The 23,722-nt window shown below is 37.5% G+C and overlaps 1 protein-coding gene and 1 long non-coding RNA gene across 5 annotated transcripts in view; one reads left to right on the forward strand and one right to left on the reverse strand.

The window, feature by feature from the left end:
• Positions 1-23,722, reverse strand: part of diaph2 (diaphanous-related formin 2) — a 460,396-nt gene that overhangs the window by 212,600 nt on the left and 224,074 nt on the right. The window lies entirely within an intron of this gene.
• On the forward strand, positions 9,015-9,884 carry LOC114138830 (uncharacterized). The gene is made up of 2 exons (XR_003594320.1): positions 9,015-9,193; positions 9,849-9,884. It is a non-coding gene; the product is annotated as an uncharacterized LOC114138830 (long non-coding RNA).

The raw sequence follows: 23,722 nt of genomic DNA on the forward strand, positions 1-23,722 counted from the left end.
TTATTATGCTAACCTACACATCTCAGAGCTCTCCTGCTGGGAGTTGAACAATTGGCATCAGAAGGCTGGCCGCGACGAAAGTTTTCTGCCGGTTGACTCAATTATGCCACGAGTCACATGTGTTTCCTCTGAGAGCTGCATGTGGACTGATGGGCCCTGGAGGGCTTGCACACATTTCAAGCTGCCACACTAGTCAGAGTCCCAGGTGTGTGGAGAGGATGAATATAGGTGGCATATACCCAGATGGCTGGCCACAACAAAAAAGCTTTTAAAGTTTTAGAAATGAAAACAAAACACCGAAGTTTGCAGACAGTTACTACAAATCCTCTACTCAAGAGAAAGTTTTTCTTTTTACTAGAAATAAAACTTTGGAAAAGTTTTCTTTAAGGCTTCTTCAGTACTAAAAGGTTTAACCCTTATGACATTGTAGGTCCGCAACAGCTGATTGAAGTCCTTGCCAATATTAAGACGTGTTCTTCTAGTTGTCCAAAGGCTGAACTGTAATACTGTGAAAACAATGCTGTCCCTCATATTTGTTAGCAGAATCTCTCCAGCAGTCACACAATGGAGACACACTTGAGTGTAGGAAAATCTGGGAACCTTGTGTCCAACAAAGCCTTTTAGTATGGATTTACTATTTATCAGATACAAACAAAATGACTGGAAATGTTGATTGAAAAGAAAAGGAAAGCTGATGCATCCAGTTCACAACGCAAACATAAAAGACTGAAGCAATATTTGAAAAGCAAACACACATTTTTTGTTGTCACAAATGGATACAAGTTTATCTATTGGCATGGGTATTTATCGTATTGTTTATTTCTTGAACTTTATTTTGTCTTACATTTGTGTAAAGTGTTTAACCAGATCTTCTATTTTTCAAAGACACAAAGTTAAGACATTTTTGGAAAGAGAAATGGAACAATAAAACAGCAAGTCATAGTTTTAGAGCCAGGGTGATGTGTTTTAAGAACAGAACAAAAAAGTTCCTATAGAAAAAAAAACAACTTAAAAATACACGAGGAAAAGCCTCTGGTGAGCATAAATGTTACACATTTTGTTATCTGGGGAGGGGGGTTTAAAGATTGGTCTGTACCAAGGGGAGTCACCAAATTGTTAAATTGTAATGAAAACACACATGAATGCTTGAAGGGGAAAAAAAACAATTTTGGCTTATTAAGGACGATCTGGTATTCATCTCTGTGGGCCTTGGATTGAGGTACCCCCATGGGAAACTCTATGATAACAAGAGTTCTCCAACACTTGGACGTCCAGTCTGTTTGCTGGCCCAGATTCCTTATCCTGGTCGCCTTCCATGAGATATCTCCCTCAAGACGTCCATAAAACCCAGGGCATTAGAAAGCTAAACACTACCACATGTTCACTTCCGGACACAGACTCCTCGGCTGAGCCCCGCCACCAGGCACCACAAAATGAACAGGCCTTGAAAAGAAATAACAGAAAACTGCAGATGACAGGTCTTCAACTAACATATTTAAAGGCAAAGGAACACAGAGTGGAACAGACAATGTGGAGTCTGGTCTTCTTCGAAGCAATTTATTCCTTCAAATGTGCAATCTGCCTGCAAACATGGGTCCCGTCCTCCATGTCAGGGACTCATGCTGAGGATTTAGCTACTGGAAATCTGCCAGGCTGTCTGAAGGAGATGGATGCTGAAGAAAAGTCACTGCCCTCTGCCAAGAAAATACCAGTTCTACAGAGCTTGACTTCATTAATATACATGTTTTTATGTATATATGCTAAAACACCAACAGCTAAAAAGACAATGCCGACCAAATGCAGAATAAAACTAAATATGTAAAAGCATGAAAGCATTTTGAACAAAAATCTGGTTCGTAATTTTTTATGTTCAGTTTCTTTAAAGGGAGAGTTTGCTTTTAACCTTGAAGTCAATCTGATGAGTGGATATATAGCTGTTCCACTCCTCCCACTGTCTTGGTTGCTAAAAGAACATCCCCACTCAGAAAAAGGGTAATCCCTCCCCTACTGATTCAGACTGGAAATTAATTATTTTCCTGTCATCTTGGCAAACCAGGAACCCCGAAAGGGAATACCAAACATGAATACAAATTTTCACAATAATAAAAAAAACCATAGCTCCTGTTAAAGTAAAAGGTCAAATAAATATTAGAGCTATAAACCACATTAAATCAAAAATAAATAACTATTGGCCTTTTCATGGAAAGCAGATCAGTAAATTTAAAACAATTTTTAGGTTAGAGATTACTTAAAGAGGGAGTTAAAAGTCAGACCAAAGAGCTGTTTTTTGAGAGCACAAATTTTATCTACTAAAAAAAAAAGCTAATTTACAGCGGTTTCTAATTTTTGTATATACTATATCAGTAAAATTATCTGCTGCTGTGCATAGATCATGCTAAACAGATAATCCTTCTCATTTAGCTTAACTGCTTAGTTTCAGCTGTGATGGATTTTCTTTCTCCAAGTTTCTACAATCAGATTTAAAGGCCAGAATTTGAGGTTTTCCACTCACAATTTTCTCATAGGTACAGTACAGACCAAAGGTTTGGACACAACTGTGTGTCCAAACTTTTGGTCTGTACTCAATACAGACCAAAAGTTTGGACACACTTTCTCATTGAATTCAATGAGAAATTCAATGAGTGAGAATGAGAAATTCAATGTTTTGTACAGACCAAAAGTTTGGTCTGTACTGTATATGTCAGTGTGATGAAATACAAACAAGAAGGCCTTGTGACAAACAGGACTTTAACATTTTTCTGTAGGGTGCCAGTTGATGGGTCTCTGGGTGACTTAAACAGATTTCCTCACTAATTAAATCATCAAACTCAAATTCAAGCTTGAGACTATTATTATTTTTGTCAAGAGTGTTATGCACTGGTTGACCAAGTTTGGCATTCAAAATGTAAAATGAACCTCTTGGCTAACGTTTAGTTGCCTCGTGTGTATTTTTCCCTCCACATATTTCCCTTGAAATATTTATTGACTTTGTTCATGGAGAAAAGTTGTGAAAGTGATACATGAAGTATACAAGTTGTTCCTTCCCCCTAGAATTTTAATCATATTCCCCCCATGTCAAGGTGAACCATAAAAAAGTGGATGCTGTCAACTATGAAATAATTATCTTGCCTTAAGATAACAGAGTGAAGTAGGGCCTAGTGATAATAATAACAACAATCATGATGGTGGAAACTCAAATTGATACAAAAAAAATCTCCAGTAAGCTTCAGTCAAATGTATCTGTAATCAGATCCCTCTTTAAAAGCATCTGGTTCTGTTCATCTATGAATACAAGGTGCGTATGCAGGAAGCAGGATGAGTCCCACTGAGTGACACTTTGACCTGTGGCCAGTAATGTCTTCAGTATGCAGGGAGCGGCTCAGCCCACGGTGGAAGGTGCACAGCTGGGCTTGGAGCAGAGCCCAGTGAGAAAAACGCCTCCTCTTCTAATTGAGACAGCACAGATCTCCCTTAGTGACCCTCCCATTTCTATTCCAAGAGGGAAGGGAGAAGGATTCCAGAACACAGTGAGTTTCCTGTAAAAATGATACATTTCGTAGGTAAAAATGGTGGAACGTCAGCAGAAATATAAGGGTCATGACCTGATGTGCTTATTTATATTTCAAGTCACTTTTTTGGTCAGGATGTAGCAAATTGATTACAAGCTTCACCAAAGTTAATAGATTTATTTTGTATTGTTTATAGATTTTTTTAGGAGTTCTTGACTCTTGGTATTCTTTTGCTCCAAGAAATTTAGCTCAAAATAAAAAACAGCAAAGAAACTTAGAGAAACAAGGTCAACAATAAACAAGTATTTGAAGAAAAAAAAGACCTAAATCAATAACTCTGAGGACTGCCAATGACCTGAAGCTTGGCACACCCTTTTAACAACTATGTTTAATCAGCTCACATTGACATACGGCTGTTGTTCTCTCTCTCAATGGCAAAGGGAGTGTGGGAAGGCTCTGACTCTGCCTCTGCCTCCTAAATTGGTCATGGAGACATGCTCCTGGGGCAGCGAATGGATTGAGCCTGACAGCCAATCAGTTCTAGGAAACTGTTCTCTGGTTGTACCAAAACAGCTCATTGTGACCCATTGTGCTGGAGCGCTGGTGGGAAGGCGCTAGTTGTCGGTCCGATCGGCTGCACCTGGTGTCCGTTAAGACCCCCGCTATGCAGCCCAGCCTTGAGCATTCACGAGGCAGTGGTAAAGGTGGGGCCGTGTCAATATGATGAGAATTTCAGCAGAGATTTGAGGGTAAAGTTGCTCCCTAGATAACTGTCGAAATTACTGAGGTCCCTCTGGTCTTTATTACCTCTCCCAAGCCAATGATACGCAAGTTCAAGCGCAAGGAGAGGGTTCAGAGTGTACTTGGTGAGGCTAAAGATATTTTACAATGTGCATGTGATCTTGCAGTAAACTTTACACAAGATGCAGCAAAAGATATCTGTAGGCGACCTTTTACAGAGACTTACCCAGCTGAGTTCTACACTCAAAGAATTTTAAAGAAAAAGATAGAACTGTGACACACCATACTATCTCCTACATAACAGCCGTATACATTTAATGTCAAATTTTCCTCTCACAATATTGACGCAACGATGCTGTAACAAATACGTGACCCAAAGTGCAAACATCTTCTTGCTACACTTCACTCCAGTTGGTGTCAGTCATCTTTCATTCTTTTTCCCAGACACCTCTAAAACTCAGAAGACAAAACAACATCAACAGCATCTTTTATGTGCCATAGTGGTCTAACTGACAAGGTCTGCAATCTTTCAAGGTCCATTTGGGACATAGGTATACACAAAACACATTCCCTACTTCAATCAAGGGACATGTCCGGGTCAAGACATGTCCAGAAGCTATGTTAGTATTTTGAAAGGGGTTTAATACATTAGGACAGACAACCAGCAGAGTACAATGTCTACAAAGAGCTCAAGAAAATATCTTTAATAATAGAAACAAAAACGGTTTTACAGAAGTTATTACTTTCTTTTTACATTATTTGGATAAGATGCTTTTTCATGTACTTCTCCAATTCTTGTACATTTAATTGATTTAAGGTTCTCATCTTGACTATATTTTACCATTTGATTAGGTATGCTTGTAGCTAATATATGTGTGGTATAGCTGTATAAAATGTAATTAATATGCAAGTTACACTACATGTTTAAATATGCAAATCAAACGTCCATGACTTTTTGAAAGCCCAACAGAAAATTTTCTAAAAATACATCCTTTAAATTATTTGCAAATGATTAAATAAAAGTCTTGTCATTTATACCATCTGTTACAGGAGCAAAAAGCAGCATGGGTTTTGTGTGTTCAGTGCTTGTCCTACTTTTGGATTCATCTGATAGGGCTGCATTTTTTTTTTTACAATTGTCAGCTGGCAGAACATAATATGCCCTGCTTTTCTTTTATTGAAGACTGTTATTCTTTACCCCCTGCCTTTCATTTGAAATTAAGCTCTTGTCCCTGTATAGCTTATTTATTATGTTAGTATAAAAATAGCTCAACCAGAAAGAAAGAAAAAAAAACACAACAACACATTTCTATTTGCATTTTTGTCATTTTGCATCATTGTTTGTTTGGCTATATTTCTGTTTGACAGACAAATTGGTATGCAGCAAGTCGACGAGCCGTAACATGATGGCCACAGACAGGTGATGGGAAAAAAATACAGATTTCCCCATTACAATGACACCTGATAGAGGATGGGAAAAAAAGGGCAGCAGGAGAACATTTTGTCCTTGAAGTTGACGCATTGAATCAGAATAATTGTGCAAGAGAGCAAGGATTTGAGCAACTTCAGTATACCAAATTATGGTTGTATCTTCACAATGGCAGAACTTGTGCTCAGACCCTCCAAAAGATAGAAGTAAACTGCTTAAGTCCATATTTATGTACATAAAAAGAAAAGACTAGCCCACATATTTGGACCTGTTTTTAGAGCTACTTTAACCAAACTTTTCAACAACAAAAAAAACCAAACAGGTAATGTTGATGCTAATGGAAAGTTGCACACAAACAGATTGATTTACTGCCCAGCCAGAGCCAATTCTATTGTTGCAAGTCCATACAAAAGGATTTTAGACATTCAAACACAAACATGAAGTAACAGAACAAGAGTAATTTCCTTTTTTTTCAGGATCTTAATGGTTGGGTCAGTGGAAGTAGCCTGGAAGAGAACTGGCATCAGAAAGCAATTTTTTTAACAAATGAAACTGCTGGAGGCAAATAAATACTGTAGGAAAGTTCTGCTAAAGCCTGGATTTTTGACATGTTCTTCCCCTTCCAACTATTTTAAGGATACTCAGATTATCATGATGGCTCTAAATATATTCTTAAGACATTCTTGTATCTAGACTCCTTGGAAGGACGCAAGGACCACTTTGACATCAAATTGTGGGATGTTTGTCATACTGATTGTCGTCGCCCAATATTCCAGTGTGTCGGGTGTTCCCTGATGATGAACAAGCCCACAATCCGCTGAATATGATGTGTTGCCAATCAGAAAATAAGGTGGTGGAAACACGAAGGAAAATCATAAATACATAAGACAAAACAATTGCAGTGGTGTGTCAGGAAGTCTGGTGGATGTTGGTCTTTTTGTTTTGTTTTTCTCTGTTAAAAATAGGCCACAAACTATTGGTATTGATTCTTCCTCGTCAGCTCTGAACTCACATTTGGTCTTGAGAGGTTTTGCGAGATTTCCCATCTGACATTTGAATGTTTGTGAGTAAAATCTGTCCCAGTGAGTTGTATTGTTTTGGCCAAGTGGCTGTACACCACACACTGTTGGACCACACCTGGTGTCATGTCTGAATTTTAATTGTCATGTGTGTGGTTTTGAAAATCATCCAATAATTTTAAAATGTTGCTGTGTGAACCAAGAATAAGAAAAGTTTAGTTTAATGGAAAAGCTAGCAAAGCCTATTTCCTGATAATGCAGAAATGTTGAATTAGAATAGTAATTCTAGCTTGCCAGCTGTAAAGTTGTCACTTACACACTAAAAAGAGTAATGGCTGTCACTTCTTTGCTTTTTGGTGTGCTTCTGTAATGTTACCAACCCAGGCCTAGACATAACAACCAAGTGAGTTGTTCACTTAACCAAATATTGTCCTAACTCAACAAATTAAGATCTGCCAAACCAGCAGCTCAGATATATGGAATTGGGATCTAAACAGGTTACATGGTATTTACTGACAAGACTTAATTGAAATCACAGCAGACCATAAGAGCTCCACTGGAGTCCATTCATTGATACTTCAAGAGATGCTCAGTATGAAGAGAGTCACTGAAATGGAAACTGCTGATTGGCTTTTGAGTATGTAAGGAATCCTGAAAAATGGATTCATTTATATTTTAACAAATCAAACAAGCTGGTGTGTCTAAGTAAAGTGGTGCATGAAAGGTTGTCAAACAAGGAAAAGACATCCATGCTTATATTTTTTAAGAAATGTGCTCTCAAGTATTATCTCTTCTTCTCGTGAAGGTTAACCAATAGGTTGATCCAATTTGTCTACTGAGGCGTGAAAGGACTTAAGAAATACTTCACATTTCTGTGCTGGAAAATGTCAAGGTTTCCTGAGAGATGAGGACAAGAGGAGGGGGAAATGACTTTTTCTCTTGCTGGCAGCTCGACTTCATGCTTGTTAGCACCAATAGGCTTATCCTTGGCAATCAACACCGGGACGGAAATATACAGTATAATTCTAAGTCCTGAATTGCATTACAGACAGCTGGTAGTACATCTGCCACTAAAATACATGCAGTGTCCCTTCCATATATGTGCAAATACAAACATGTACCTCGTTTAAAAAGATGGGATTGGTTCCTCGGTGGCTGAGCCGGTAAAAGCTTTCATTGTGTCACCTCCAGACAACTATTCTTTACACAGCTGCACAGAAGCATGTTCTGGTGACATGAGGGTGTCAAAGCAGACATGACCTGATTAAAGATGCACCATGCAGCATCTACGGATGGAGTTCGAGCAAGGAAAGGAGACCAGGAGTGCAAGAAGAGGCACTCTGTCGTGAACTGCATTTAATTCTGAAAACCACAGACGATGAGCTGCTCACCTGCTTGAACATTGGAGTGGCCATTTCTCCCTTCATGCATTTTTTTTTGTAGCTGCAGCACTTCGTATTTTTGAAGTAGCTGTTTTTCACTTTGACAAAACCAAGTGGGCTCTCTGCTGTAAAGACGATGTGACTACATCCTCGAATTACTGACAACTGTGACTTTGGCATTGACATATTATATGACAGAAGAGCATATTACCTTATTTTCATTTAGCGGTTATCTGAGTATGTAACAACTAATATGTTTCAGAAAATAATGACAAAACTGGAATGAATTTGCTCAATTTTAAGGAAAGAGTTCAGTAATAAAGTTGTAACAGAATGTTCTAAGACTTACAATGCCTTGCAGAAGAATCCATATTTCTTAGGCTTTTTATCCATTACACCTAAAAATTCAAGTTGATTTTATGCTCTAGTCTAGACCAACACAAAATGATCCATATTTGTGAAATTTGAGAAAAAATCATGAATGGTTTTGAATATATTTTATAGAAAATAAACATTGCTCATTCTTTGTAAAATAGCTCAATCTCAGTCAGGCCAGAGTGCCTGAAAACTGATTTTTATGTTTTACCACAAATTTTCTACTAGATTTAGTAGAACTAATGTTTTCCAACAAACCTTGGCTGCTTTCACAGAATATCTGTTTTTATAAGGAGATTAAACTACACACAACTGAACTCTGTTTACAATTTAGCTGACATCTAAATCAGAGTAAAGGCAGCTGAAACAAATGCACACCACACTTTCCACATTTTTATTTGTTTAAACATTTAGAAAAGTACGTGCAATCTTTGTTACACTTCACAGTAAGGGGCCAATAAACAAAAAAAAAAAAAAGCCAAAAGGTAAGAATGCTTTTACAAGACCCTTCAAGTGTGAAACATTGAAACATGAGGACAAGAAAAACATACATGTGGAAAACTCCCTGCTGGAGCCAGCGTCGTGACGTCAGAGACATTATTGGGGATGTACCACGCGCCTGCGCGTATTCATGACTCTTGACTTTCAGTGTGCTTCGCTAGCAGACACATGCAGTTCTGTTCCAGCACCTCACTAAAATGTTGAATTCTTTGTGTGTACGTGTGCGTTGATGACAATGTAAGTACATAATTCATTTCATCCGCTCGTGTTTCTTACACGCTGTTTAGTTCGGCAACCGTGTAACCTTGGTTACCGCGAGCTCCAACGTATTTTGATAAGGAAATGCCTATTTCTTAAACGCCTGGCTAAACGCTCATTTCTTGGTTTAACGTTACAAGAATAGTTCAGTTTGAGAGTTGCCTGGCAGTACTCTGAATTGTAGTGTTATTTCTACTGTTCTGAAGACGTTCAGGACGGTAAACTAGCTTCCAAATGTAGCATCGAGCGCTTATGGAGCCGGTATGTTCGAGTGGATAAACATTTTCTCGATCTTGCGGCGGGAAGAACTGCTTCTACCATTTGTGGTCTTTATGCGCCACCCTGTGGTCATTAAGTGTACTGCATCTATATGCTCTGTATTAACACTCTGAGTGCCTAGTTCTCACCTATATTATCCTGTTATTACTTGTTACTTGCAGTAATTCTCTTCCTTGTTACATTAATGTTACTGAAGTGTTACTGAATTACAATTATATATTGTTAATGTAACTGGATGTATATTTGATTCTACCTGAAATCGAATATTCTGCATACATTAGAATTTGTATATGCATACGTGGAATTTAGATGTACAATATTCTAATTACTCTTTCTGTATATGTTTATCTTGCAGAGACCACACACACACACACACATACACATATGTTTATCAATAAATCCCATAACATCACCTAAAGTCGCAGCTGTTCTCTGACCGGAGCACATAGTCAGTGAGGGGGCGACTAGCCATCAATGTACACGTCCGTCACAATACACTTAGGCTGGTGTTTGCAGTGATGTACTAAAACACAAGCTACTCTCTAGTAAGTGTTTTTTGTATTAGGGATATATGATATTAGGATTATTAACCAGGATAATTGTTGTATAGTTACAGCTATTGTGGATCAAGTGCAGTTAAAACTTCATCTAACAACATGTATTATTGCATGCAGAGCATAAATACATGTCCTTTGCTATGCAATTATCTACCATGTCTTGCATTCAAGCAGTAATTTGGTATTGTGATATTGCACATACTGATAATGTGATGACAATTGCAATTAGATAACTGTGTATTCAATAAGAAAAATAAGTTAAACTTGATGACATATAACTGCAGATTTTGCCGTGATGAGTAGAAAACTGGGAGTGTAAAAGAAGGGATTAGTTGGTGACGCTGCAGACCTGAAGACTTCAGCAGAAACAGAGAAACTGCATCTGTTTTTTTTTTTTTTCATTTATGCTGCTGAGAAATTCTGGGCTACCTATGGAGTTTGGGGCACAAACCATTAAAGTACAGCCCACCTCCTAGCAGGCTGCCTATGATGTGTTTAAGTCTTGCTGTTCCCTCGCTGTCTGGATGAGTACTACGAGACTCATGGGGTTGGGGGGTTGGTGTCGGGGCACAGAGCGATTTTCTCTGTAATGTCCCCTGTGATGTGAAGTCTACACCATACTGCTGACCTCGAATTTTGGTAATTACCCTCAAATTACACCATCAACTGGGATACTGGTACTACAGCAGGCCATTTTAACTGTACAAAAAGCTGTTGTGAATTGCCTGGAGGTGTGTTTTCTTTTTTGTCACTTAAATATTTTCTTTCTTTTCTTCTGTATTTCTAACTCTGGGCCTAGTATGGGTGCCATATGGAAAAAAATAGATGCTGAAACACCAGCACCTAGTTTTACCGCAATGGAATCAGAAAAGCTAATAAAAACACACTTTACTAGTAAGGGCATGGAGGATTCACTATAAATAATGTACAAGTTATCTTCTATAACAGTCACATAATATGTTGCATGGTGCCTTGTAGGGAATACATGGTGATGTTCTCAAACCTCTGGGGCTTTCAAAGGATTTACTATATTTACATAGAGATGAGATTATTCACAAGTTTTTGCTACGAATATTAGCTAATAGCAACTGGGTTCACACAAATTTATATAGGAGCAAAAAAGACAATACAATATGATGCAACACTTGACAGGAGAAATGCAACAAATTCATCTGAAACTCAAGTGACTTTTTTGTTCAGTGAACCACCACACTAAGTAAACAGATGGGTGCCCTGGTAACACTCATCTGTGTGGAAGTTTTCAATGCAGGAGGAAAATTCAGTATGAGCTATATTCAGTAGCAATGAGGTGTTCAAGTTGAAGTCAAGGGAAAAGGAAACTGCATTTTCTATATTGAGATATGTCTGAAGTTCATTCAGGCTTTCAGAGAGCAAGAGAGAGCAAAACTTTTATTGGATAACAGGAAGACTGGAAAAATTACAGCAAAGTTTGTTTCTTTCAACTTCCATCTGCTGGTCATGAATGCTGGATTTGATCAGGACCTTGAGTCTATAAGGATTACACGTGAAAGCTCCTATTTAGGCAATGCTGGCCGCACTAACCACTTATATAAAATACTAAAGAGACTAAAGAAAATGTCAGCCTCCTAATCATTTGATCAATGCTCCTAATATGAATAGCAGAAAGGCCAAAAAATTCTATTTTTGGATGCTGCTGTTAAAGTTTTCTGAAATAAACTTATAAATTAAACCTGGAATCAGTTATATTTTGTATCTGCAGGTCAAAACTTTACAAAACCTTCCCACAATTGGAACCTGTCTACTTTTATGTTTGGATAATATGCAACCTTTTCGTTGTACCTCACAATTATGGACCACTCTGTGTTAGTCTGTCGCAAAGAGTTCCAGCAAAATATATCAACGTTTGTATTTATAATCACAATTCTTGGTACATCTCTACTGAAAAGTGTGCATTTGGATTCAGTCCCCTTTACTGTGATACCCAAAAATAAAATCCAAAGCAATCGACAGCTTTTAAATTGGTAAAGAGTCTGCTAAGGGTATGACTTTATTTCAGTACAATTACAGCTCTCTTGTTGGATTTTCCTTTATAAGAAAATAGTAAACATTTCTATATCTTTTTTCTCTCTTCACAAACATGTACTACTTTGTATTGGTCTATTTAAAAAATATAAATAAACATTAAGGCTTACAGCATGGCGAAATGGGATAACTCCAAGACAGATCAATGTTTTTGCACGTTATTTGACCCACAAGATTCTATAATAATTATCACTTTGAAAGCACATATTTTTTAAAATAAAATGGTGCACTGATCAAAACCAAGCCTCACATCTATGGTGCTTTAAGTGGCTCAGTATCTTCTAAAGATGAAAGAAAAAAAATCTTGAAAAGTAAATACCTATTTGACAGCATCAGATGATCCCAGGGAATTCTGTTCTTTCATTTACTCGGAAGTGAGCCCTCCTTACCACAATCTCTAACCCTCCCTGAAACATGCATTAATCTTGATCTTAGCCTGTCTGTCTTCAACGCTACAACTTTTTCTGTCATAAACCAACAGTCAGAAAGGGAGGACGAAAGCTGTCTGCCTTCAATCAATTGTGAAATCGCACAAAAAGGCTTCAACCAACAATAAAAAGAATCAATGTGAATTTTAGGAATGTTCCACAGTTCCATCCCTAATTGCCATAAACAGCAGATAAATACAGATAGCCGTAGCAGCAGATGTTTACCTTCGCCAAAGCTTTTTAGCTGTCGGATTTTATAGATGTCCCAATATCCTTCTGACACGTTCAAGTGTAAGCGCTCACATGCTGTCTAAAAACTAGAATCTTACCAAGACATATTGTACAAGATAGGTGGGAAAAAAACATAATGACATTTCTCCAGCTGCAAAGACAACATAAGTAGGTAAAAATGTAAGAAAAAGGGGAAACAGATAAACGTGGGCAATAAACGGCAATAGCAACAATCTGTTTACTTTATGGGCCTCTCTTTCAATGCCTAATAAAGCTTAGACAACAAAGCAGATGAAGTATTCATCACTTGGAAATAAAGACACGGTGATGACATTTGAGAGGGAAAATGTCCACTCTCACCGACAACCTGCCAAGCAATTCACGCGGCACACTGTTTAACAGTTTACCGCCTTCTGCTACTTCTAAATAAGTCATATTCTTACAGCAGTCATGCTTTTAAGATAGCACTATTTCGAAACCACAGCAGCTGAAATACTGTCATTACAGCTCTAAAAGGCAAGGTTTGTGGTGCTCTGACATGTAAGTACATCATTTAAGCAATTTGGTGCTCTGAATGGTTCATCCTCTTAAGCGCCGGCCTCTGAACTGATGGGCTCCACTGAAGAAATCTGTCCATGTGCATCAACACGTTCTGCAGCAAAATGTGTGCTAGCAACTATTTCACAGTGTCTGGTTTACATTAAGGTGCACACTTTGCCACAAGACGCCGATTTAAAAACCTTGAGGAGGGAAACAGTGATTTCTGCAGCTGAACAAACAAAAGAAAAAAGAAAACATGTTTACACCTTGAAAGGATTCTACAATCTTGCAGAAAAAAATAACATCCACTATTATTTTTTTTGGTGGGGTCAACATTTGTTTTGTTCGCACAGATATTTGCAGTAATGCTGAGACAGTAAGAGGGGAGAGGAGTGCACAATCTATAGCGCAAAATGAGCCAGAAGAGTGAAGAAACTGGAGAAATTATGACTTCAAAAACTTTGTAAAAGCTTCTAAATGACTCAATTTTAAAGAATGAACGAATACCAATATTTTGTCACATGCTCAGGATCAAAGAACAAAATCCTAAGTGATTTCAACACATTTACACTGTATGCTTTAATAAAAACAAGTTGAAAAAAACTGAACATGTAAATCATGGCTTGATTACAATATTTATATAGCCTTTAATTTTATTTTGAGTAATTAGAACCAGACATATCTTGATTTAATATTGGACCAGGGAATCAATCACGTCTTACTGACACGGTTCGGTTTAAGGGCGCAAAATGAAAACACAAACCTTGTTGTTGTTTCAATGATGCCTAAGAAAATGCTGAAATGTTCAAATGTTTTCTCCAGCTGTATAAACCATGGAGTAGCATATCACTGCCCTTCCCCAACCTGTTACTGTTTAGTGCCAGTGAGTCAGCTGACAAATGGGCTACTTCACTTTTCCCTCCTTAATAAAAATGTTAGAGCGGCATCAACTATGATGGAAATCTAAAGTTTGCAACCGAGGAAACTTGAGCAGTTAGCCTGACTAAGACTTCATGTGCAGAATACAACATAGGAGTGCATGTAAAGAATATTTAAGTTTGTTCTGTGGTAGAAAAGAAGTTCAGCGTTAAATTTGTTCAGAGGCAGGGTCAAATTCTTTCAGCTCAGTGTATTTTCATATTCCAAATCTAAATGGTAAATGATATTACAAATCCTGAATCTCTTAGATGCTCATTTTATTCAATGCAGAAATAAGTAAAACAATAAATTGATTGGAAAATTGTGTAGTCCTTCATTTAGGCAGACTCCAAATAAATAAATAAATCCAATCTTTGCTGGATTTCTCCAAAAATATAAACTCCTCAACAGAAAATAAACGTGCAACACATCCAAGCTGCACATAAATTATAGGATACAGATAATTGCATAGCAGTCTTTTTTAGATAACCAGGTGTTTGCACACGAGTTGTCACACCTCCCACAATCAACACCATCCTCTAGGACTTCAATCCCCAATCCGCTCCCAAACCCTCCGGTCCTGGCGCTCCCAGGGGGGGAAAGCAAGCACCTGGCCCAGCAGTTTCAGATTTCATTCAGGTGTACCTCCACAGCACTGCACCAGCCAGATATGCACGCATATTAAGCACTGTATTGGCATTCTATTTTTCAAATAGCTATTTTACTTTCAAAGTAGGCCACCACTGAAGGACTGAACACTTTTTTTTTTGCTCAAGAATGTTATAAAATTCAGACTAAGCAGTCTTCAGATACTCAAAATTTGTGGGGTATGTTTGAGTTTAGGTGTTTTAAATATTTAAGTGCATGCTTATGATTAGGATAGTACTACCACTATTTTATTCAACATGATTAACTATGCAGTGTCACTTGGTCAGCCTTAATTATTCCGACAAACTGTCTCTCACTCACTTTCAAACTCATCCTCTGCCCATCCTCTACATCTGTTGGAGTTTACTCTCCTCTTATAGTAGCTGGAGGCTCACAGAGTATTCCCAACGGCCACTCATGGCTGTCTGCCTTATGGGACGGCACAGATTCAAAAGCAGCACAGAAAATCCCAAACCAACTTAATTTCCCGGGAGAACAAAGTTTAAAGTAGTAGATCGATGTACCTGTGTTCCAACAACAAAGTCAGCCGGAATTCGCACTGTGTCTGACTTAATGGACAGTTTATCTCTTGTTTTCAGAAATGTACACATGCGCCTGCATGAAATACTCATAGTGAGATGACCTCTAGTATTAACAAAAAAACTGTCACAGGAATTCATGCTAAAATTATCCATTTTGCCATTCCAGTTTTCATAAAGCAGGGGTGTCCAAACTTTTTGTCCCATGAGCCAAAATCATCAAGTCAAAAGTATTTGGAGGCCAAGAAAAAAAAAAACCTAACTAAAAAAGTAATCCTTTTTGAGCATTTTTTTGTTTTTGGCTTGGTTGAGCAAATTTACAGGATTTGGATAACTTTCTTTCAAAACACTTGCTATATTTAACCAAGTAAATTAGATAAGAGCTGATATTGGTGCAGCAAAGCCGCTTTTTCAGTAAAAGTCTCCAGATAGTCATGGTTCTACTTGGTTTAAAAGCTTGATTATACAAATATGAATTGTTTGTGTTGTACTTAACATTTTCCATTGCAAAAAAATATTTCGGTAATAATTTTCCCTGATTAGAAACAAAAAGTCTTCAGATAAAAAGGAAGGAAGTGCTTTTGGATGGAATATTATAAGAACATAGAAATCCAGCACTAAACTGTTTTTGAAGTCTTCTTAATCTAAAATGACCAAAAAAAGAAGGTTTCTATTAGCGTTCTAAAATAAAAATATTTTCCAGTATAATAGCAGACTATCCCTTTACTACTTTATCAAACTATCTAAAAAGAGCCTCTCTCCCTGTGGTTGCTGCTGAAATAACATGTATTTAAAATTTTAAGCATGTTATTTTTTTCTATTTCCAGAAAGTTCCACTGGAAGTTGAGAATAAGTGAGCTCAAAGGAGAAAAACAATTGCTTGCGTGCCCCCTGGCACTAACAAAAGCATGCTAAAACTGTTCATGCTTCTCTTTTAAACAACAGGGTGCCCTTACTTCAGACAGCATTCAGATATTACTGAAGATATTTCACCTGGGTGTAAAAACTGCTTTGCTACAAACAAAGCGAAAATGGCCTCTATCTCTCAGACCATCGATTGGCCTCATTGACTACAGAGGCTATAAACATGATAAGCACATTTACTTAATAAATAAATATACAGACACACAGAAATGATGCAGCTTCTGCTCTATTCTGGCACAAATGCCATAGGAGAAATGATTACGCTGGTCCATCTAGTGTAATCCTATCGCCCTCTCCCTGAAACGTGCCTGCTCCCACAGATTTCACTTCTTCTGTCCATCACTTGAAACATCTGGATTCATTTTAGAAGGTCAGTGCTAGTGAAGCAGAAACTGTCAGTAGAAGTTGTCTTGATGTATGTCATGAAATGGAGCAAAGAAATGCCACCCTGAGCCAGACCACAAAATAACACTTCTGTAGATATTAGAAGGTCTGAGGAACCGTCTCACCAGATAAAGGTGTTGGCGAATTTTACTGGCACCCATACACATTAGATGAAGTTCCTTGTAGATGTATTTTTATGCCTTAAACCTTTTAGCATCTTTTCAGGTTAGAACCACAAACTACACTGTATTTCACCAGAGTCCTATATGTGAAGTGGAGCAAGAAGCAAACTTGGTTTATAGCCTAAATTTGTTTAAGAACCCAAATTTGCTGTAATTAAAGCTGCGAATGTAGTGGGATGTGTTTCTAGAAGGCTATACTTATACATACAATGACTTTACTGCTTTTTTGTATAATAATTGAAGATTTGATTGGGTCATTCTAGCACATGAATAAGCTTTAAATTAATCCATTCTAACTCTGGCTGTATGTTTTGCAACCTCAAAATGACTTTTCTTCCAGGATTGGCCTGTTTTTGTTTTGATTTAAAAATTTTTATTAAAAATACAATTAATAACCTATTAATTGTTGTTACTCATATTACTCATGATAACTTCAAAAAGGTATCATGAGGACAAAGGATCTCCTGTAGAGGTCTGTAGCACAGCAGATCTGAAGAAGCCTCTGACTGAGCACACTGTTGTATAACAGTTTCAGTGAATAGCTTACATGTGTTCTCCTGCATGGCTTCTGAAGAGGTGCAACCATTACTTGCTATAGTTCTGTTTTTGACACTGTTCCTGAAAGTCCAGTGTTGCCCAGATGATAGTTGTCATCTCAACATTAAAACTTGTGTGGACAAGCATTTTGCAGCTGTGTGAAATTCTTCCTATTTTTCAAAGACAGAATTTAAATTTCTGCGAGGTTTCCAAAGCTTTGGATGTTGTTTTATACCCTGACCTTGCTTTGCACATCTGCACAACTTTCTCCTTGATGTGTTTGTTGTGTTCCTCAGTCTTTATGATGCATGATGTTTGTTCCCTAATGTTGTGTCCTTCACAGAACAGTAGGATTTATTAAGAGATTAAAGTACATGCAGGTGGAATCTTCACTAACATGACTACTGAACACGGTGGTTGTAATTGGATAAAGCTCCTGAAAAGTGTTCTTTTCTTGCATGACTAAATGTTTTTGTGAGGCTTAGTGGGTACGGGAAATAATGCTGATGAAGTGGATTGTTTTTAACTGTGTTGTGCACCGCTTTCTGCTATTGAAAAACAGAAGAAAGCACAATAAAAACCCTTAAATCTAGGAGAACAAATTCCTAAATGTGACTAAAAAAGTTTTAAAAAATGAACTAACCTCATGCACTCAAGTAAATGGGTGTGAAAATCCAACAAGCCCAACCGATTTCTCTTCACTCAGAGCTCCTCTAGGTGAGCAGAGCTGTGTTTTCAAAGCCTCTCTCCAGAACCATATTTTATAATGAGTATCTTTATTAGGTGTGTGCTTTTGGGTCCTCGCTCATTTCTTCAGGGGCAAACAAAAGTAAGCGAGCCATGCGCTCCAGAGTCCCTCCCACCTGTCTCACGATGCCAGTACCTCCCGCTTCACTCGTCTTTCTTTCCTCACTCTTCCTCCAATCCCTCCTCCTGGATTAAGAGCTCTTAATTTTCACTAATTACACAAACTCATTTCTTTTTCTTCATGTCTCGGCATTTCTCCCTGTTTTTCACACCATGGGGCTCATAAACACATTGTGAAATGGGGTTTAATAAGGCTGCCTTGTGAGGGTTTAGGGCCTTTAATGGACACAGGGCTTGTTTGATAAGTCCCCACTTCATCACACACTTTATTAATTAAAGTTTATATTACATTAGAAACAAAGTTAAAGCCATTTACTCCTCAATAATCGTTTCATGTAGCTGCATATCTATAGACAATTAATTGGAGTCTTGCCCTCGCATTTGCATTTTGCTCTCATTTGAAAAACTGAAAATTTGCAGTCGGGTAAGATGTCGGAAGCAATACTGAACAATAATTCAACAATTTCAGATCAAATCTAGTAAGTCACGTGGCCAATAATACATTGATAAAAACCCACCATGGGCATGATTATTTAATTAATTTTTGGTTTGTTAAAATGCATTTATCTTCTTTTAGCAGCATGTGATGATCATATACCAAACAACTTGAATCGATTTCCAAAACAGCTGCTCCTAATTGCACATAATAATAAAAAACACTAAGATTTACTCATACCGCAATCCTCTGCCATAAACTGAATATTTGACCACAGTTCTGTACAGAACTGGTTGACTTAATTTAAATTAGCCAGTTCCAGACAATAATTTGGCTTTTAGGCTTATTCCAGAACTTTTCAATTGTGAGAAGAGATACTACTTTTTTTAGTAATGAGTAATCAAAACCATTACCATTTCCAAACCATCAACTTAGTCAACTTAAAATTACTTATTCGAGTCACAGTATGTTACTATTTTCATCATTTGTTTCTTTTGTAAAAATATATATTTGCTTTCTTCTTGCGTTGTAGTTAATGGCGTTACATATGTGACAAGTCATGTTTTCAATATGAGGACAACTTAAGTGTGATGTAAAAAATGCACTTAATGGATTTATTAACATATACAAAATTATTTCCAATTAATTCCAATGCTGTTTTGGTAATATATTGTTCCTATTATTAAGAACGGTATAGATAGAAAAATCTCAAAAAAGATTAAATTAAAGGAATATATTTATGTTTTAGACATTCTGATTGTTTGGTCTGCAAATCTGAATCTGAATTTAGCTTCTTGCATATTGTTCAGTCATTGTAGGTTTGCCTTATAGAACACAATGTTGAGGTGGAAGCTGCATGTAAAGTCACAGCTTCCTGAATGTCACCAGCCAGGATTTCCCAACAGAAAACTCCAGTGGAAAGCACAGATCAGAGTGCTCCACTTTGTCTCTTTCAATAGTCCTGCTATCAGTTTATATCAAATTCAATCCAACAACAGGTAATATATTTTCTGGCCTGCAGTAAGTAAAAGCAATATATTATTACAGCCGATATTCCTTCTGCAGGGAAACAATGAGATTCTGAAAAGGCTTTAGCATGGCGGCCATGAGAGGCGAAAAGCAAACTGACACCCTGCGAGACTTTCTGAGGCTCTGAATAAATGGACACCAGCCCACATCCCCCAGTCTTCTACCCACACACTCATCATGCACATTTTGTGTGTGTTTGCACTGAGAAAGCAGTGGATGTAGGAGGCAATGCACAGGAGACAGGAGGAGAGCACAAGTGGTGTGGCCTGTCAGACATAATGAGTAAGCAACAATACACACAGTAATTGCGCTCAACTCCAGGGACCCCCTCTGTGTGTGTTGGACACTGGTGTTTATGTCTGCAAGAATGCGTATGGGTGTGTGCGTGTGTTTGTGTGGGTTTGCACGCACCAGGCTCAGACACATGCAGAAAGCAATATGTTGAAAGAAAGAGAGGGCACACTCAGGGCAGAAACAGAAAGTGAGACCGATGGGAACAAAGAAAGCTAGAAACACTCTGTTGCATGTTGATTATAGGAAATATTTTAAGGCACAATTTGCAGCATGTGTGCGACTGTGCAATGTTATTTTCACAGTACAGTAATGGCAACAACAACAAAAAAAGTTTAGCAGAAACAACATTGATTTTTCTGTTTCAGTTTTACTACAAAGACATTTATTTCCATCCCAACAAAAAGCCGTTTTTCTTTTGTAGTTTGTTTTTACATTTAATCTATGATTTAATCTATAATTATACTATATTATTATTTCTAATTAAACAATGCTGCAAAAGGTGCATCATTCAAAGGTTTCTGCCATGAGCGCTCATTTATTTTTAATGTTAGTAGCAGAGGTGGCATCAAGCTGCCGCATGAGAGAGCACTTGCTGTAATGCTTACTTTATCTAAAAATAACACAAAATTATTAAAGATTTGACATTTTGAACATGGATTTACCACCTTGCATCAACACCTAGCTCAGCTACCTAAAGAAAATCATCAATCAATGTATACTCAAATAAATGTAGACATTTACTTGAATGTAAAGGTAAACATTCAAGTAAATTGACATTTACTTGAATATTAAAAAGACTGGCAAAATTTTGAAATCCTGTACGTTCTGTTACAGAAAGAGTTTCAATCCCCCCCGCCAAAAATAGAATCTACCTTCTTATTATCTGCTGCAAGTATCTTCTTTTTGAATGACGTTCCTGGTGTTCCTGGAAGAAGATGGTTGCCTACAGCAAGATGTCAAACTTTGCATGTTTGTTGTGCAGTAAAAGTATCTGCACTGAAGAGTGGTGCTAACTATTGGAAATGGATTGGCCCAAAAGTGAAATCAATCTGCATGAATGAGCTCATATCTAGTTAAACTGTTTTGAGATTTGTCTAATCCTATGTCCTTTGCTGAAGAATTTCCAAAGACAGAAAAATAGATTAGCTTCATATTATCTTTGAATATTATTTTGTTTAAATCAAAACACAAAAGATTGCAGGGGAGAAAAAAATGAATAAAATACGGAGACAAATATGCCATAGTAGTTCTTGGAACAGATAAACCTTAAGACAGAAGAAGATATTGAGAACATGTTTTGAATTTCTTTGGCTAGAGAAAGAATAAGATTAATTATTCACTCTTTATTAATACATACAGCCATCTCCTGCCTCCAGGCTCTTTCATGAGGTCTAAATAAATATCAGCATGTGAACATTGTGGCCTGTGACTGACCAGTCATGGAATAGGATTCCAGTTGCTGTAGATTAAAGGAGCTCAGTACCAACCCAGGGGGGAACTGGAGGTCCTGTCACTGTTTACCCAGTGTCAAGACACAAACCCTGGGCCAAGCAAGAGCAAAAATGTCCCTCTATTGTGTCTCTGTCTTCCATTGTGTGCCTGACAAATGAAGAGTGTACGGATACGGGGTGGCGGAAGGGAGAGGATGCGACAATGGCAGCAGGTGCACCAGGACAGCTAATATTTGCACAGCAGGTTCAGCGGCAAACAAGCAACTCCCCCCTAAGTCTCCTCATAAATGGCTCTGTTACAGACACATAAATCCAAGGCTGACTCCACAAACATATCCTTGCCCCCGCCTCCACCACCTTCCCATTCCTCTTCTTCTGCCCACAAATCCCTTCAGTGCAGGACAATTGCCAAGCCAGATCTCGGTAACGAGTGACACTGCAGAGGTCGGGCCGGAGTTTTAATGTGAATGCAGCAAGTTCATGCATATGTGATTGTCTACCAGAAGAGTGGCAGACACAAAGCCAGTCGCACTTCAGCTTTCCACACTTAAATTGTGACACACATACCGATGGAAGATAAACTTTTGAATACTTGAACTAATTTATCATCTAAACAGTGAATGACCAAGTTCTTAATATGCACGTTCCAGAAACAAGAGGAAGCAACACATAACATTAGCTGCATTGACATTAGGTAAAAATGAGACATCATAGGTAAATAAAAACTGAATTAATAGATCTTCACAATGACCACAACTTCCCCTGAGCTGTAAGTTCTTGGTCACCCGGATCTAAATGAGAAAATAAAACAATTAAAATCTATGCAGCTGGCAAATATATATTATTGGCATGCAATGTTTAAATGGATTAGATTTCTGTGATTTTTCAGTACATTGTGGTGGTACTATCACACAGAGGTAAATTGCAATACTGACTGCATTGTGCAGCGCTGTCAGCAGCTACCATAACATTTTACCATATCAAATACCATCACAGCTATTTTGATTTTTATCTTAACACTATTTTAAGTCAAAACAAAGTAAATATTACAAGACACATCCTGAAAACCCCCAAAACATTTGTTTAAAACAAGCTAATCTGTTACAAACCCCTAGAAGAAAAAGATACAGCTTTCTTTAGAGGGTTGAGAATTGTCTGAGCTAATTTGAATAGTCAAAGGCCTTTATCTCAAGTTTTCCTCATCCCTAACCTCTTTTCTGTGATTAGGCATAAGAAATGAAGGCTTAATCCATTAAGATGGAAAAATACATGGCAGCCGCCCTAGCTGTGTGAGGGTATTAATAAGATGACAATGCCGATTCATCAGTGGGACCAGACTTTAGTTCCATCAGTGCCTGAATGGACCTCACACCAGCTGAAATACTGGATTCTTCAGAGATTATCACTAAAATCTAGAATTAAAATTTACCGGATTTAATAACTTTAATTGAGCTGCACTACAGAGCAAAAACAGTGGACTGAGTGGATAACAGTAAGACAAAGGTGCATCCTTACTTACTCCAATCAAAAGGATGACAGTATAATTTGATTTGAGAATGTTAAACCAGTATCGGCCAGTAATCAACAATATGAAAAGACACAAAACTCTCTCTGAAGAAAGCTGAGATGTAACTGAAAGTTTCTCATATTTAATTTTTAATAGAATAAAAAAAGCTAAAGGCTGTACCAAGTTTGGTTCCGGCAGGTTGCAGCATTGCAGAGGTATGATCTTGCTTTCTGTGAAGCAGGTTCGAAGCATATTTTCACGGAAAGCCAAACATCCACTTGAAATCTTTTTTTAGGCTCACTCTGAAATTGACTTGAGACCGTTTTGGTGAAGGTTTCAAGAGTGGCGAATTTTCCAAACATTTTTATACTGAAATAAAAGAAAATGCCTCATACAAAGAATTTGCTGCTGCTCTTTTTTTTTTCTTTTGTTACAGAAAACACTCATCTTCCCTCTACTTATTGAAGGGACTGCATTGTTCATAAAGGAGAGATGAAACTTGTTAAAGAAATGTTTTCCATCAGTGTGCCAGAAGTACAAATGTTTTGTCATATTGTTTTTTTTATTTTCTGACAGATTTTAATTTTAAGTTGGTACTTGAATTGACTTTGTATTTTAATGTTTGTTAAATTTGGACATAGGATAAATGTTTTAGTTTGTGTAGCTCTCAAAACTATTTAAGAAGAACTACTT

The sequence above is a fragment of the Xiphophorus couchianus genome, chromosome 23 (assembly GCF_001444195.1).
Source record: "Xiphophorus couchianus chromosome 23, X_couchianus-1.0, whole genome shotgun sequence".
In the NCBI taxonomy this organism is placed as follows: domain Eukaryota; kingdom Metazoa; phylum Chordata; class Actinopteri; order Cyprinodontiformes; family Poeciliidae; genus Xiphophorus; species Xiphophorus couchianus.